The 19,239-nt window shown below is 37.4% G+C and overlaps 1 long non-coding RNA gene across 1 annotated transcript in view; it reads left to right on the top strand.

The window, feature by feature from the left end:
* Nucleotides 1–1,779: 1,779 nt before the first annotated feature.
* The window catches only part of LOC141511771 (uncharacterized), a 46,382-nt gene continuing 28,922 nt past the window's right edge, over nt 1,780–19,239 (top strand). The window contains exons 1-2 of the long non-coding RNA XR_012475396.1: nt 1,780–1,839; nt 16,623–16,891. This is a non-coding gene — a long non-coding RNA (uncharacterized LOC141511771). The remainder of the gene's footprint in view (nt 1,840–16,622; nt 16,892–19,239) is intronic.

Raw genomic sequence — 19,239 nt, 5'->3', positions numbered from 1 at the left:
ATTCCATATGTCTCTGGGGCTCAGTAGTAGATAAAGTTTGGGGACTGCCATTTGAGTAGATAGAAAGGAATCTTGACTTCTCTTGCTTACCACTCCAAAACCATCTTGACATTTGATTGAAATGCCTGTGATGCTAGGAAAAGATGGAAACTGAATATAAAAGTAAAACTTAGTCCAAATGTAGACCTCAACATGGAGAAATGCTTCTCTTAAATCTTAAAAAAACAATAAATAGTTATGGCTCTAGCTATACCACAGGACTGAAAACCAAAAGCCAGGAGCAGTAAACAGATTAAATGAAAATAACCTCCCATCACAATGAACTGAAGATGAAACATTAAATAGACCCTGGAGGAAGTGAAAGTCACTGGTGGGTGGTATCCACCTATGTTTAACCCATGAGAAACCATCATTCTGGCCTTCCATTATTAGTAGGATTTTCACAACTACTAAAGAGTTTTTGAAAGATAACTTGCCTTTAAGTAGCTCAGTTCAGTTACTCTTTCAGTTAGACTTCCTTTTATGGACGTGCCCGAAGATGATGGTGATGATGTCAATGGTGATAATGATGATAAGTACAACTGGCTCATATTCTCCTCTCCCACCTCATATATACTGTGACATATCATAAATAGGGAATTCTGACAGAGAACAGGGCAAGAGATATAATCAAAGAAATGTGTAGGCAAAAAAAAAATAAATACAAAGATGGGACTGCCATGTGATTTGATTGAAGGGCAGATAACCAGTGGGAAACATGTATGATCCATTGGTGTCCTCAAAATGTCAAAGAAAATGAAGCAAGACACCTAGTATGTTGGATGGAACCCCTGTAATCAGCTTATAGGAGATCATAGAGAGTGGGATATTATCATTATTTTTATTGCATTACATAATATAATAATAATCATTATTATTATTATTACTGTAATGCCAGAAGGGACAGCAGAAACCAACCCTCTCATTTTTCAGATGACAAAACAAGACCCAAAGTGATTATGTAATTTTCTCAAGGTCATTCAGACTGTAAGTCACAGAAGTGGGATCTAAATTTAAGGTCTGTGACATCAAATCTAGTGACCTTTTCCCTGTACCAAGTTACTACAATAATAACATTGATCTGATGACCTATGGTCTTCATAATGCTTTTCCTAGGATCAGATTTAAAATGGCAAGGGATCTTAGAAACCATGGAGTCCTTCATTTTAAAGATGAGGAAAAGACATGAGAGAAATTAAGTGACTTGCCCAGAGTCATACAGCTAGCAAGAGTCTAAGTCAGGATTCTAACCCAGTGCTTCTTCCCTTCAAGTCCAGCACCCTATCCAATACAACAGGTTGCCTCTCCTTTGATCCTTACACCAATCCTGCTGTATACAAGCATAAGAGCCCCATTTTACAAATTAGATAATTGAGTCTCAGAGAGATTAATTGACCTACCTGAGGTCCCATCTCTTATCTATCAGAGAAGTTATCAGCACAAAGGTAATGAATGGGTATATTACCCTGTCAACCAAGGATCTAAACCACTGTCTCAAATTTGAAATCTATTGTTCCAAAATGTGATATTTATGTTTGGTTAAGTCATATGTTTTCCATTTTGATTTCATTTGGATTCTTTACATCTCAATATCGCTTTCTTTCTCTCTTTAGAAACTGCAATTCAGGTTGACAAATATTTACAGAATTCTTGCAAAGAGGTAGGGCCTGTGTTAATCAAATTGACTGTTTTCTCTGTTCATATAATAGCGAAACTGGTTTCAGTTTTAAATTCGAGGGGGTTTCATTGCACCTCACCCCAGCAGATCGATGACTATCTCGGCTGGGACTTTTGGGACTGGTAAGGACCAAGCCGATTCATGTCTTGTATATACCCTTATATTTATTTTTTGTTTAAATAAATATGTCTGGGTGACTTAATAGCAATAAAAAATGAATGATGATTGAGTACTTTAAGGTTTGACCTTATACAACCTTCACAATACCTCTGTGAATTAAGTATATTTATTATTCTTGTTTTGTAGAAGAGGAAACAAAGTCTAGGTGAAATTAAGTGACTTGTCCAGCACCACACAACCAGTGTCTGAGGCCGAACTTCAACTTCAGGCGTTGATGTGACTTTGGGCAAATTATTCAAAATAGAACCCTCAGTTTCTGGAGTGGAAGAAAGTAGGATCCCCGAACAAAGGCCAGATCCATAGCATGATAGCTAAGGAAACTGACATACTCTTTTGACATAATGATATAGCATATCACTGTGTTGTTATAGCTAGATCTTTCTCTCTCCCCCTTTCCTCCTTTCCACTCTCTATGTCTCTCTGTCACTGTCTCTGTCTCTTTTTTTCTGTTTCTGTTTCTCTCCTCTCCCTCTCTCCATCTTTCCTTCTCTTTCCCCTCTTTCCTTATTCTCTCTCTCTCTCTCTCTCTCTCTCTCTCTCTCTCTCTCTCTCTCTCTCTCTCTCTCTCTCTCTTTCTCTCTCTCTCTCCTTTTCTCTGTTTAGATTTTTCTATATAGAAGGATATAAGAGACAGAGATCGAATATATTGGGGGCACTTAGGGCAGTGGATAGAGGGGTAGACTCAGCGATTCAAATCTAGCCACAGACACTAAGCTGTATGACCCTAAGCAACTCACTTAACTTGTTTGTCTCAGTTTCCTAAACTATAAAAATGGTGATGGTAAGAATAGTCCTGATTATTTTACAATGGGGCAAATAGGTGGGGCAATGGATAGTAAACTGGACTTAGAATCAGGAAAACACATCTTTATGAGTTGAAATGCAGTGTGACACTGGGCAAGTCACTTAACCCTGTGTGTCTCAGTCTTTTTCTTCTGTAAAATGAGCTGGAGAAAGAAATGGCAAACTACTCCAGTACTGGAAACCCCAAATGAAATCTCTAAGAGTCATATATGAGTGAAATGACTCAACAATTATTATACAATAGTGTTGTATGAAATGAGATTAAAATTTATACATCACATAGCACAGTGTATGGTGTTAAAGAAATGCTAGTTAGCATGTTCATTATTGTGATCATCATTATTTTGCTCTTATAATTCTATAAGGAGAAGGTAGTTTGGGAATGGAGGTCACCAGCTGGTTAAAATCAGGTACATATTGTACCTTCCTTATTTAGATTAAATTAGATTAGATAAAGATAAGTTAGATAAAGTTTAGATAAGTTAAAGATAAGTTAGATAAAGTTTAAAGATAAGTTAGATTGGATAAAGTTCTTTCATAAAGCTTAGAATACTATAGAAATATTGGTTTTTATTATTCCTCAAATATTCTTAAAGGGATATACATTTATTTTTAGGGTTTTGCAAGGCAATGGGGTTAAGTGGCTTGCTCAAGGCCATACAGCTAGGTAATCATTAAGTGTCTGAGGTCGGATTTGAACTTAGGTACTCCTGACTCCAGGGCCGGTGCTTTATCCACAGTGCCACCTAGCTGCCCCTGGGCACATACATTTCGACATGTATCCTCCTATCTGAGAGATACTGATATAACTTTTAATACGTAGGGGGAAGATGATATCTCTGTCCCCATACAATCTATGATCACCTCTTGGGGAATGAGATGGTGATGATGATCTCTGTCCTTTATTCTCAAAAAAAATCAGGGATGTGATGCCATGACAAGCACATGAATTGGATTTGAATGAGGGGGGCTGGGCTAAGTCATCAGCCTCACTTTCTCCTCCAGAGCCATCTGGATTCAGTGGCCAGATATGAGTCAGAAAGGCTGGAGATGACTCTGAATGTGAGGCAATCAGGGTTAAGTGACTTGCCTAAGATCACCCAGCTAGTAAATGTTGGCGACTGCATTTGAACTACCACCCTCTTGAATCCATGGCCAGGGCTCTATCGACTGAGCTAGCTAGATGAGGAAATTAGGGTATGAAGAAATGGGTCAGATGACAGGACAGTTACAATATCAGAGGGAAAGATTTGGGGGAAAATCCAGAGCTTGCGTCACTGATGAGGCATCATAAGATCATGGATCTATAACTGAAAAAGTTGTCAAAAGCTATCTAGTCCAACACCCCTCATCTTACATTTGAGGGCTCTAAGGCCAAGACAGATTGAGAGCTGTCTATGGTGGCCCCATTTCCAGTAATCCTTCAAGGAGGGATTCGGATCCAGGTCCTTCAAAGTTACTTCTAATAGATAGATAGATGTGCTGTCCCCCATCTAAAGGGCAACAGGAGGCCATAGAGGGTCTGGTAGAAAAGCAAAGGATTTAAAGGGGGAGGAGATCACACAAGTGGAAGTGAAGAGACATGAGAGTTAAACCATCTACTCCCCAATTTTCCCTTGCGAGAGTCAACACTGACTGTGGTTTTCTGTGGAACAGTGAAGCAACCTGGTACATATAGAAATGAGTTAAAGGGAGGTCAAAAATTTTTTCAGTATTATATTAGGAGAGGAACTACTCATTGAATTTTACTAATATTAACAGCTAATGTTTAGATGGTAGCTATGGTGAGAGCTTTCATTATTCAATCATCTTTTTAGTTGTATCTAATGCTTCATGACCCTATTTGGGTTTTTCTGGGCAAAGTTACTGGAGTGATTTGCCATTACCTTCTTCAACGCATTTTACAGATGGGGAAACTGAGGCCAACAGGGTTAAGTGACTGATTCAGGTTCATACAACTAGTAAGTGTCTGAGGCCAGATTTGAACTCTGGAAGATGAATTTCCTGACTCCAGACTCAGCACTCTGTGCATTATAGTACCACCTAGTTGTACTGTGGTAGGGGCAGCATTAGCAAGTCGCTGGGGTGATATTCCTTTAAAAACTAGAGATCGGGGTGGCTAGGTAGTGTAGTGGATAAAGCACCGGCCCTGGAGTCAGAAGTACCTGGGTTCAAATCCGGTCTCAGACACTTAATAATGACCTAGCTGTGTGGCCTTGGGCAAGCCACTTAACCCCGTTTGCCTTGGGAAAAAACTAAAAAACAAAACAAAACAAAACAAAAAAAACTAGAGAAGCTATCCAAAGAATTGGTTGGTCCAGAAAACTAAGGTTTAGGCTGTTGACAAGGTTTCTGATTAGCCAGTCCAAGAGAAATCAGTGCTTCTCCCCTAAGGGATATACCACTGCCAGACAAGTAACCATTTCCATTTGATTCAACACAAGGTGAGCTTCTGTATGAAGCAGAAGAGTATCCTTGCTGGGTATGACTGCCAGACTGTTTTTACATACTGGTTGACCAACACCAGTAAAATTAAACCCAAATAGAAATGGGGATCACTAAACATAAGTATTTCTGGTGGAGGCATATTGACTTAAAAACATTGCTGTCATTATTCAGTCGTTTTTCAGTTGTGTCCAACTTTTCATAATCACATTTGAGGTTTTCTTGGCAAAGATACTTGGAGTGGTTTGCAATTTCCTTCTCTAGCTCATTTTATAGATGGGGAAACTGAGGAAAGCAGGGTGAAATGGATTTGTCCAGGGTTATACAGTTAGTAAATGTCTGAACCTAAATTTGAATTTATGAAGATGAGTCTTTCTGATTCCAAGCCCAGCATTCTATCTACTGTATTATCTAATTGTCCTTAAAAACTACATATTGATATTATCTATGTTCTCTTTTATATTTAGTATGTTAAACATATCTTAATTACATTTTAAGTTCATATATATATTACAATGCTGACTCAGATATTTTATATAAATGCTGATTACTATTTTCATGATGATGATGATGATGATGATGATAAAAAATGGAAAGTAGTTTAGGGGAAAAGGGTCCTAGCTACTGGGGAATGAGGAAATTTTCATATCCTCCTAAAACCCTGGGGAATATTACAGTGATTGAGACCCTTGAGCTATAAAATTGCTCCAATCTTGATCCAAAACCATTGGATCAATGTGATTCAATCCTGGACCACAAAAGTACAGTTAAAATTGTTTACAAAGTATTTATATGTACTTGAACTTGGTCATTTTATGTACATCTATAATTTTGGAGAAACCTGGGTGGCATAGTTGATAGAATCCTGAGCCTACAGTCAGCTTGCCTCATCTTTTTAAGTTCAAATCTGCCTTCCTACATTTGCTATTGTATGACCCTGGGCAAGTCACTTAATCCAGTTTATTTAACAATTGCTTCATCTGCAAAATGAGCTGGAGAAGGAAATGATAAACCACTCTCGTATCTTTGCTAAGACAACATCAAATGGGGTCACAGAGTCAGACACAACTGAACAACATTTTGGAGGCAACATGATAAAGTGACAAATGATGCTGAATTTGGGGGTCAAAGAATTTGAGTTCAAATTCTATGCTTAATCTCTCTGGGCCTCAGTTTCCTTAGAAGTAAAATGATAGGCACACAGTTGGTGCTTAATTTACGTAATATCAGTAGCCTAGGGACATAGACTAAATGACATCTTAGGTCCCTTCCAAAACTAGACAGAGGATCCTACAATCCAAAGGCCTTATTTGTATGGTGCCATTCCCACTGAAGGTAATTTTTCCAATTCAGGTTTATACCTTTTCTTTCCTCTCACCAGGAGGGAAGGATCACAAGTTGGCTGAATTGTTAAGATTCATTGTTCACAGTTCTTTCCTTCTAAGAATATCACCTCCTGGAGCTATCTGAGAGAAGATGCTTGCAGCTCCCCAGTAGGTTCCTTTTATAGAGGGGCAACTTGAGAAGTAAAATTATTATTATAATTTGCCACCTCTTACCATAGTGAGAAATGAGAGGTGTGATGGAGGGGTCAGAGATATTTCCTTTCACTTCAGTTGAAGTAATCACTGGTGGGATCACAACTTTTTCTCCTTTGTAGCAGAGATCTTTATTTTTCTCCCAGTGTAATATGGGGTCTGTGAAGTCTCCAGGTCTCTGGTGGTCTTCACAAGCCTACCTTTGGAGAGATTTTTAAAAGGAGTCTTGTTCAAACTATCCATGCTTGCTCAAGATTTTTGGGAGGAACTCTGGGGTAAGTCTCCGACACCACTTAGGAAATAGATTCACAATGGCATAATTTTGTTAAAAAGTTTGCAAACCAGGTTTAGTGTTTCATAGAGATGTTAAGGGGGGGGTAAAGGGCTCTTGCTGAAACCCAACCAATGGGACGAGGTTTCTAATTTGCTTTGTTTCCAATTTACCTTGCTCAATTCTATTCCCTAATTCATTTTTTTTTTGTTTTTTGGAGAAAAGGTGGTGGTAGGGACACTAGATATGATATTTCATTGGGATAAAGACTCAGATCACCAACTTCTTGGTAACTTTACAGTATTTAACACCAAAAGTTAAAATCATTTATCCATCTCCAACATATACACAAACTGGAACACAGATCTCTCAGACTGTGATTCTGCTCTAAACCAAACTGCCTCTCATCCACATTGAAAGCTTAATTAAAGTTGTATGAGGATTTTTTATCATAAGAAATAAAGGGATGTCAACATGGTATCATGGCAGGTCCGACAGCTGTGGAGTCAGGAAGACCTGGGTTTCAAGTCCCACCTTTGGCACATACTGGCTATGATCTTGGATAATCCCTTATCTTCTGAATGCCCTAAGACTATACATTGCAGGACAGTTGCTGATCAGCATGGGTCAAATATATTGCCTTATAATGAAGGAAATCACAGATCTAATCTGAAAATAAAATAAAGCTTATAAAAGGTACTTGTAAAGGTCTAAAATGTTTTTTTAGCATTTTGCAAGACAATAGGGTTAAGTGACTTGCCCAAGGCCACACAGCTAGGTCATTATGAAGTGTCTGAGGCTGGTTTTGAGCTCAGGTACTCCTGACTCCAGGGTTGGTGCTCTATCTACTACACCACCTAGCCGCCTTAAAGTTTTAATATCCATCCCAAAATATGTGTTAGAAAATTCATAAATTAGGGTTTGATTCAATGAAGCAAACATTTATTATATGCCTCTGTGTGCAGAGAACTGCACTTAATACTGAAGAAAGTATAAAACTGAGATAAGATTAGACAATATTAATTGATTCTGGGTCCCTCCCATGAAATATAAGGGGAAATTTAATCTTTTTTTTTTTAGGTTTTTGCAAGGCAATGAGATTAAGTAACTTGCCCAAGGCCACACAGCTAGGTAATTATTAAGTGTCTGTGGCTGGATTTGAACTCAGGTACTCCTGACTCCAGGACCAGTGCTCTATTCACTGTACCACCTAACTGCTCCAGGAAATTCAATCTTAATGCCATTTGCTAATAGACATGAAAAACACCAAGACATCAGGTTTAAATCAAACGAAGGAATGTTTCATTTTCATAAAAGAAGGACTTATGGTATCTATATTCATTTATTTCCTGCCTCAAATATGATTCTACATTCTTGAGACCCATAGTTGTAACCATACATAACAATCTCTGGAGATGGGACACTGATCTAATGACCCAAAACAAAACAGCAACAGATTCATCTGGAATCTTGGAGGAAATTTTAGCTCAGTCAGCCTCATTACACATATGAGAATGTGGCTAGGAATTGGGATTAGCTTTTTTCATCTTACCCAAGGTCCTTGGAATTTTCAATGGCAATGAAAAAAACCAAAAAATCAAAACCACTTTTGCATCCTCAGGACACATTCTCTGAGAAGGGTTGACCAATCCAAGATTTGAATCTATAGGGGAAGGGAGGAAGGTAAGCATCATGTAAAGTGAATAAATATTCATTATATTTCGGACTATCCTCAAACTTCTTTATCTCTTGCTAATTTCTGGAGAAAATTTAACATTTAGAAGTTTATTTAAAAGAGAGAAAAGGGAGGGGGGAAAAGAAGAGGAACAAGAAAGCAAAAAGGAATCTAAGATGGAGGGAAGAATTGGGGAAGAGAAGGGGAAGGAAAAGGAAGGAAAAAAAGGTGAAGAGAAGGGAAAAAGAAGAAAAAAGAAAGATATTCTACCATAAGGTAAAATTTTCTAGATTCCAGTATTAGACTTCAAACAGTAAAGCCTTGTATTTGTTGGTATGGAACTATGGAGGCTATTTCACAATGCTAACATAAAAATCTGGGCCAATGTGACACCTAATAGGTTTGTAGGTGATAATAATTTTAGAAGTGAAAGAAACTTTAAAGACCATCTAGTCCAACCCTTCTCATTTCACAGATAAGGAAAATGAGACCCAGGAAATTTAGATAGTTTGCTCAGGATGACACAGCTGGTTAAGTGGCAGAATTCAATTCAGTTTCTCTGACACCACATCCAACACTATTTCCATTGAATCTTGCTTCCTTCCCCATTGAGGATGCTTTGGTATAGGCAATAACATCCAAAATATTTTGTAGAAGTAGAATAAACATTTCAAAATGTAAGTACTAATCAATTATTCACATTGTGGAATTGATTTCCAACTTCAGAATCAATGTCCTTGCTCAAATGCACCAGTTAATTTCTGCCTTTATCTTAAAGAACAGTATTTTTTAAGCCAATATCTTACTGGAAATCAATACGGTACAAGGACTTTATCTGGAAAATTGAAAATGCAAAGATCTAACATTCATGAGGATCCCTTCAACTCAAATAATTGTTGGTTGGTTGATTGGTTGGTTGGTTGGTTCTTGTCCTTCATTATCAAAGAAGACCAAAATGACATCACTTTGTTTGAGACAAATGACAGTGTGTCTGACTATGACTGATCAGACCAATACGAATTCTAAATTCTTGGCCACAGATTGGGCACCAGTAGTCCAGGGGAATATCTGGGATGTTATAGTTATTAAATAACTTTACATTATAGTTGAATAGAGAGGTTGGGCATAGTGCCACACACCTGCTCATGGGAAACTGAAGCTGGTGTATCTCTTTTGTTTGGAAATTCTGAGCTGTTGTAGAGCTGAAGTCAATCAGCCAATGAGTCTTTCCTCAAGATGATAAGCCCCCTGGAATGGGGGAGGAGGAGAGAGGGAAGTGGGAAACCAACCTGCCTAAAGAGGGAAGATTAAAAATGTGTAGTGCAAAGCATCAATGCTGATTAGCATAGACCCAATGAACTTCCAGGCTAAGAAAGAGCTCTCCAGTCAAAAATAATTTGGAAACTATTATAGAATGAAAAGAATTTTTGGATTTGAGGGAAGAAGTTTTAGGAGAGAATCCTGCCTCTATGATTTACTGCCTCTGTGACTTTGGTCACATCACGTTGCTTTAGCACAAATCACTGTACTTACTGAACACTAAATTTCTTCATCTGTAAAATGAGGGAATTAAATATCTCTCAAAGTCCCATCTGTCTCTAAATCCATCATACTATGATAGCACAAAGATGCTCAGTATTCTTTGCAGTTTTATGAGTAGACCTTCAGTTAAAATATTTTTCAGGCTTTAGTTCTGGTATACAGGTAGGCCCTTCACTTGCCCCTCAGTACTGTCCTTTTTTTTTTTTTGTCTGTAAATGAGGTTCCCCTTCCTGACTTCTAAGGTTCTTTCCAACTCCTATCGTACAATAATTTCTCCTTTTTTCCGCAGCAATTTTCTTCTTCCTGAGTCATGCATAGCTTTCAAAATTCTTCTTTAATTTCACTTCCTCCATGAATCCCCAACCAGTCAAGGCTATACCAATTTTTTCTTGTCTTGACCTCCCTGAGAACTTCATTCTTGCACAATAAGCATTTGGTCACAACATTTTATTCTATATATTGTTCTCTAATTGACTCACATATGAGTATGATATCCTCAAATAGAATATAAAGGCCACAGTGGCCAAGAATTATTTCTTTCCTTTGCCTGTCAGGGTTAATAAAGAATTAGACATTCCACTGGTTCATCATGGTGTGATGGTGACTTTGGGTTTTCAATGATAGTAGTATATAATCACCAACAGCTTCTGTCCAACTGGGAAGGCTTTAAGTAAAGACTTAGCAAAAGTTTGTGTATTCTACCTGAATATCAGTCACTATAATTAGAGAAAGGTTCATCATCAAGCTAGACTGGCCACCAGTCAGTAATCATTTTGGGGCATGGAAGAATACAGTTGAAAGAATACTGATTCTGAGGCAGTTAGGGGTCCAATGAATAGAGCACTAAACCTGAAATCAAGAAGACCTGAGTTCAAATTCTACTTCTGACAGTACCTACATGACCTTCAGCAAGTCACTAGGCTCAGTTTTCTGATTCATAAAATGAGGATACAAATAGCACCCATCTCCCAGAGTTGTGAGAATCAAATGAAATAATAATTTTATACTGCTTATCACAGCCTCTGGTAGGTGTTTAAGAAATTCTTATTCCCTTGTCTTATGTGTCAATATCTCTTGCAGAAAATGAAGAAATAAGGAAGGTACATGAACAACTTCAGCAAATCCTCTAGATTAGGTGAGCTCATTTGATATGAGATGCAGCAGTTTTGATACAGTACCTATTAGTTGAACTCGAACCCAGGTCTTCTTAGTGACAAGGCTGGTTGATTATCCATTACACCATGATTGCTCTTATTATCATCATTGATAACAATCATAAGAATATTGCTATCAATTTATATAGCTTTGTAAATTTATATAATTTTGTAAACAACAATTGCAAGACATTCTCCCAATAACCAGATGAAGAAGGAGATGCAATTATTATCATCCCCATTTTTCATATAAGTAAACTTCAGTCAGGGTGTTGAAGATACTACCCTGGGTTTCCAAAGTTCATCAGAGAAGTCAACATAATATATATTGAAGAAAAACTTCACCATTAAGAAGTAAAGAAAGGCAAGAGACTCATACATTATGCATAGACTGCTTTGAACAGGCACATTTTCAATACTTTGACTAGATCTGGTGAACACTGGATAGCAACAAAGTAAGTGAAGTTGGCTAAATTTCAATTGAAAAGATAGATTTGATTACCAACTGAAGAGACATTCAAAAACCAACTGTCTGGGTACAATCAGATGACCAACTGGGAGAAATGAATTCCAGATAAGAAGGATAGAAATGAAGATATGCTTGAGAGAAGTGACCGGCTTCAATCTATAACATTCAAACAAGGTTTTTTAACTCAGGAAAATGGGAAATCGTTAAATAAAGATGTGGATCATCTATATCACAATTTTATATTTTGGAGAAGATATGTAGGACATAGATATACATACATGCAGAAATATATATAAATGTTCAAATTATGTTCATATATTTATAGATACATATGCATGTAGATGGCCATGTGTGCACACAGACATATATACAGCAGCCTACACATGGTATTTCATCAGTCTTGTTGCAATTTTATGCTTTAATGGTTTAAAATTGCACTAAGAGTTTTGGGATAGTCTATATATGTGGCATGGGGATTAGAGTTATGATTCTACAGATATTGGGAATTCCATGGTAAGGAATTTCCTTCCTCCAATACACATTGGCACTTTCTTTGGTATATATAATGTTACTTAGAGGACTAAGAGATTGATTTTCCTAAAACCCAAATAGATAGTATGTATTTTAGGCAGAATGGCAACCCAGTTTTTCTTGGCTTTGAGACTGGTTCTATATCCATTAGACAACACTGCCTCTGCCTCTACCTCTCTTTATCTGTCTGTCTTCTCTCCCCCTCTTCTCTCTCTGTGTCTCTCTCTCTTACTCTCTCCCTCTCTCTCTCTCTCTCTCTCTCTCTCTCTATATATATATATATATATATATATATATTCACACATATGTCTATACATAGACTTATGTAATCACATATAAAAACATATTCACATGTGGGAGTGTATGTAGAATATGGATTATCATTGTGTGTATACAAATGCATACATGAATATATATGTATATAGACAAATGGATGTATATACACAAATACATATCAATATTTATATGTATATTCAAATGTATTTTATTGTTCCATCTTGACTCTTTGTAACTCTATTTGGGGTTCTCTTGATAAAGATACTACAGTGGTTTGCCATTTCCTTCTCCTTCATATGAATGAGGAAATTAAGGCAAACTGGGTTAAGTGACTTGCCCAGGGTCACACACCTAGCAAGTGTTTGAGGTGAGAGTTGAAGTCAGAAAGATGAGTCTTGACACCAGATCTGGCATTCTATCCACAAAGGCATCATCTTGCAATCCCACCTAGCACATAGCAGATAGCTTCTTGACTTGACTTGGTCTACAATCTCTTTAATTTAAGATAAGGAAATTCTCTTGTGTCTCCAGCATCTTCTGTGCTCCTTGTAGAATTAGAGTTAACTAAACACTGAGAAAGGTTAAGTAATTTGCCCAGGGTTGGAGAACCAGGATCCATTGGTTGAACTAGAACCCAGGTCTTCTTAATGACAAAGCTGGTGGATTATCTATTATACCATGATTGCTTTTATTATCATTGATAACAATCATAAGACTATTACTATCCATTTATATAGCTTTATAAATTTATATAACTTTGTAAACAACATTTGCAGGACATTCTCCCAATAACCAGATGACGAAGGAAATGCAATTATTATCATCCCCCTTTTTCATATAAGTAAACTTCAGCCAGAGTGGTTTCCAAAGTTCATAAAGATTGGGATTAGTGTTCTAGCCCAGGTGGAGAACTCTTTCTAGTACATTATGCTACAGTTAATAATTTACAAGTGGCTTAGTGTTCCATTAGCCACCTATTGTCCAAGATTTTAGCCTGAGGACATTTCTGGCTAATGATCACTCTGAAGAGAAAAACCACCTGAAGTGTGAGGGTATTGTTCCATTCCATATTTAGGTCTACTGGTGAATTTAACATTTTAGCCTCTTGAGGTAGAGGTTTCCTACTGGAGAACTGGTTTCTTCTCAAAGTTGCACATTAGCCATGATATTACCCAATACTCCAAAATTCATGGCTCTAATATTTCCTCAGTGGGCCCCAATTCAGATCACAATTCCCTGAACTTAAGTGGACAGTGTGTTGCTGTGGCCAAATAAAACAAAACACCCAGTAGCCAACTGGGTGATGAATTTAGCCAGGGTAATGCTGAAGAGGTAAACACACAGTACCTCTATATGGAACTCTGCCCACAAGAAGCTTTGTATCTAGTAGGGGAGATAAGGCAGGTTCACAAATAACTCACTTTCAAAATGAAGCTTGATATCTGTGTTGGAGGGTTCTAAGAATAATACTGTGCGGATCAGTTGGGCAAATCAAAAAATCATAGAATTGAGATTTGGATGAGATTTTAGAGGTAATCTAATCCAGAGATTCCATCATCTGCTGCTGTATGTGGTCCTCAATATCCCCAAAGATTAAACTGTAATTAGGAAATATTTAGAAAGATCAATAAAAATTCAATAAAACACAATTAAGATTATAATTTGAACCCAAGGGGGCAGCTAGGTAGTGCAGTGGATAAAGCACAGGCCCTGGAGTCAGGAGTACCTGGGTTCAAATCCGGTCTCAAACACTTAATAATTACTTAGCTGTGTGGCCTTGGGCAAGCCACTTAACCCCTTTTGCCTTGCAAAAACCTAAAAAACAAATAATATTTTGAACCCAAGTTAATGTAAGGTCTCTCCGAATCTTTATGGTACAATTTAATGATGCCCATTTCTATTTGAGTTTGATACACACTCTGATCTAGTTGAGAAAAAGGAAATACACAGTAATGAAGCGATTTGTCCAAGGTCACACACAAGTAGTGAGTAGCAGAATATGGATTAAAATCCATACACATGTATGCATATATATGCTCAATGATTAAGAAATAATATTCAAATAATATTCAATTAATTCAAATAATGTTCAGTTAATTCAGTAATTAATATTAATCAATAAATATTCAAATGATTCTATAAATCTTTGTATATGTGTTTATCTATTTCACTCAATAGAAATGATTGGTTTCAAAATCAGAAGTTAGATTACTGTAGCACGTTACATTACATACCAAACTAGATCCCTTTCATATATATTATTTCTACTGTATCCCACAGACTCGAGCACTTTCCATTCTGAAGGCAGCATAGAACAGTAACAATTGGAATTTCTCATAGGGCTTTCAAAAGGCCATGGTATCAGCTGAGTTCAGTTTGAAGTAGGTACATTCTCTTATTTGAACCTCCCTCTAGATCACTACTTCAGGTGAGGCTAAAAGGTTGTGTGTCTTATCCAAAGTCTCTCATGAGAATTGGAGCTAAGGTCTTACTAGATTCATAGTCATGGAATCATAAATCTAGAACTCAGAAGCCTTCAGATACCTTTAGAAGCAGGGGTCCAATGAGGTAGAGATGGCGTCAGACTAAAAAGTGCAACACACATCTTCCTAGATATATACCCTTTCCCTCTTTACTTCCTTCGTCAAACTCTTTTCCAATTCTTGGACACTCAAAATCCATTTTGTATGGCTAGATATTGGGAAGATGCTCTGTCATCATGTTCCTCTAGTCTTCCCTTCACACTTGGGCCCAGAATCCTCATAATTTGTCTAGTTTTTGTGACCACCTTCATGAATTGGCTGGGATGAGAGTCTCCAACTCTATTCCATTCAATGAAATGAAGAACCACCAGGCCTTAATATCTTCACTGCCTCTAATCTTCGGATGGCCTGGCATTATCATCTGCTCTTCTAATATGATTCTGCCATTCACCCTGATTTTGTACCATAAGTTTGTAATTAGACTGACTTCCTTGACAACAGAAATTCCTTTCCTCCCCCTTCTATTTTTTTATAAGTATCTTCAATGCTTAACACATGGTAAGTGTTATGCTTTTTCATTCATTCATTCATTTATTCATTCATTCATCTCTAATAATCTATTCATTTCCTCTCCTTATGTATATCAATTATTTGCTATTCCTTAATGAAGACTGAATTCTTAATGAAGAACAGTTAGAAGTGAGGCACACTTCGAGTCTGGGAGTCCTGTAATCTCTTTAATCTGGCATTTTCCTAAATGTCTAGAAAGCTGTTTGCAAAGGTGGCGACTCAAACACTTGCTGTGGGAGTAATAAGACTTGCTGAGCTTCCAGAGGGGAAGAAAATAGCTTCCTCCTGTCAGACAGGATGGGGAACTGTTTGGGCTGACTTCACATGAAAACAAGATCTGCTAAGAGATGGAATTTTCCTGTCTGGGTGACCAGGAAAGCAAAAAGGACCATGGGAAACAAGTAGTTTCCTATGACTTCATTTCTACTTAAAAATTCTTGGAAGTGTCATTTGCTTCCTTTCTGATTTCATGTGTAGGCTTCATAACTTTTAATCAAAATCCAACTTTCCCTAAGAAACTAAGGTTGACTCTTGGAAAAGAGCAATAATCTCTCGTTTTCACAATAAATACAATAAAGAGAATGTGCCTACTTCAGCTTGTCCCATCTTTTTTCACTCACCGGTCCTTAATCTACAGAAGAGATTTACGTTCTAGGGAGGAACAAAAACTCGTTGGCTTTCTCAGCCTGGTCTTCTCATACTTTCCAGTGTAGAGACCTTGGGTTCTTCAAAAAAAGTCTCAACCCCCTTCCTCCTATGATCCCTCACACTGCATTTCTCATACTTATTAGACTTAGTAAATGACTATTTGTGATAATTAGAAGGAGACCAATGTTCCCGGTTCCTTTTAGATCAATTTCTCCAGAAAGTGGGCCAGTAGAGGGTGGGAGCTATGAGGGGAAAATGTTGTTTATTTTACCAAAATAGTTATATCCAGTGATTTTGCTTGCTCTCTTTCCTTTCTTAGTATGGAGGACTGAAGACAGCTGAGTGCTGGGTCTGAGTACTGAAGACTCAGCTTCCTGACTTCAAATCTGGCCTCAGATACTAGTTGTATAACCTTGGACAAGTGACTTAACTCAGATTGCCTCAGTTTCTTCATCTGGAAAATGAACCGGACAAAGAAATGACAAATGACTCCAGTATCTTTGCCAAGAAGACCCCAAATGGAATCACAAAGAGTCAGATTTGACTGAAACCACTGAGGAACAACAATAGTGGATTCAAACTGGAAAGGTAGGGGAGAGTGAGGAGTGATCATTCCCACAACTGATTAAGATATAATATTTCTTTTATTAATATATGTGTACATTGGAAAGAACAAATACCAGCTTTGGACTCAAAGCATCTAAATGGGTTCAAAATATAATTGTTATGTTTAATAGTCATATAATTTCATGTGATTTAGCCTCCTTAGTCCTCAGTTCCCCCCCTAAGGTAGAAATATCAAATACACCACCCTACAAGCTGAAATGAGGTCCACAACACTCCCTACTGTTACTTGAACCATGTTAAATTGTAATTGAGAAATATTTAACAAAATAATTCAAAATACAAGAGCACAGACAATGTTACATTTTAAAACTTATTCGGTATGAAACCTGCAGGGATCTTTATATAACAGATTAGTGGTCCCCACCACTGAGTTTAATGCCACTGCTCAGGTTCCCTTCAGCTTTGAATCTGTAATCCTTTCTGTGCTTCAATTTCCTCATTCACAAAATAGAGGTTGGGTTAGACTAGAAGGTGTCTGAGGTCTTCGCCTGCTCTGAATCTGCAATCCTATGATCTAAAGTCATAACTTTCCTTTGTCTTGGTTTTCACACTTGTAAAATGGGAAGAAAAGAAGGATTAGATGAGAAGGTCGCTTGGATCCCCTTCAGCTCCATGTCTATGATTGTAGCTAAAGGTGTCATTTGAACTCATATGGTCACTGCTGGTGATGTAGGCCACACTTAAGTGAAACTTGGAAACAACATGGCACTTCCCTTGTATAGAGCCCATTCTTCAGAATTCTGAGCTTGATATTATTAGTATTATTATGCCCATTTCCCAAATGAATAACAAAACAACTACCAATGTTAAATATCACTTTAAAGTTGACCTAATTCTTTATGGACCTTACCTGATTTAAAGCTCACAATAACCAATACATAAAATACATTATTATGATCTTCTTTTTTTCACATTTGGTCTCAATTTCTAAAGGTTTAACCTCAAGAATGTCATATATGAGATTTCTGGGTTTCACTTTCCTAATCTGGACAAAGAATTGGCTACATAATAATTTAATTGTAGAGTATCTAAATATATTTAGAGAAAATAAATATATGTATAAATCACGCCCTATTATAGTTTCTTCTTGGTCAAAGAATGGAAGTTCATGTTATAATAGGAAACGTATTGAACTAGAGGTTCTAGGATTTGAGTTCAAATTCTGATTATGCCACTTGTACCCAACATGGCCTTGGACACATCATTTCTTTATGGGACTTAATTTTCTTACCACAAAACGAAAGGATTGATTTTGATGACCTCCTTTTCAGTTCTAGGTCTGTGCTCCTAGAATTGTAGTAGGTGAAGGAGAAGACTTGACCCCAGAACTCACTATAAATCTAGAACTTTTAATACTATACCACATTAGGCTATATTTGCATATCTCATATCTACGCATTCCACTCTACCAGCTGAGCCAGAGAATCATGGTATTCCAGGCCCGGGGCGGGGGGGGAAGCTATAAGGCTAGGTAAGATATGGCCTTTGACTTCATGAAGCTTATAATGTCATAGGAGAAATATGACCCATAATTTTAGAATTTTAGTATTTAAAATAATCTAGAATAAAATTTTAGAATATGACACATAAGAAAAAAAAAGTATAAAATGTATCATCTTAGCTGCACAGCGGATAGAACACTGACCCTGGAGTCAGGAGGATGTGAGTTCACATCAGTCCCAGATATTTGACATTCACCATCTATGTGACCCTAGACAAGTCACTTAACCCCAATTGGCAAAAACAATAAAATAAATTGAATCAGAGAAACACAAACGATGTGCTTTAGGTCTAGGATCATTAATGCAAAGTTACTACTGCCAGAGGGGATTAGAAAAAGACTTCTTAAGGATTTGTGGCAAAGGAAGGTAGGTATAGCATCAAACAATCAACCCATAAGGATTTATTAAACACTTTCTATGTTACAGATACTGTGTAAGGACATGGTGATCCAAGGACAAAAAAATGAAAACAGTCCTTAATCCTTAAAGACTTTCCCAGTCATATATGCTGAAGTGGCCTGGGGCTTCAAAAATTGCAAGACCACTGGAGTTGATAAACTCTACCTGCATATGGTCTAGGTAGCATTACTCCAATTCAGCATAACACAATTTCATTCAATCCAACAAGCATTTATGAAGCACCAGCTGCATGCCAGACACAGACAAACTGAGGGAAATGGGTAGAGAGCAGACCTCAGGACCAGGAAAATGATTTCTGACACCTGTAGGTTGTGTGAACTTGGGCAAGTCACAACCTTGCAATACCCTGAGTCGTTAAGATGAGATGGCAAAGAAGGTACTGACCCA

Source organism: Macrotis lagotis, chromosome 2, assembly GCF_037893015.1.
Source record: "Macrotis lagotis isolate mMagLag1 chromosome 2, bilby.v1.9.chrom.fasta, whole genome shotgun sequence".
In the NCBI taxonomy this organism is placed as follows: Eukaryota; Metazoa; Chordata; class Mammalia; order Peramelemorphia; family Peramelidae; genus Macrotis; species Macrotis lagotis.
Note: the sequence above shows the minus strand (reverse complement) of the source record. Positions and strands in the feature narration are given on the sequence as shown.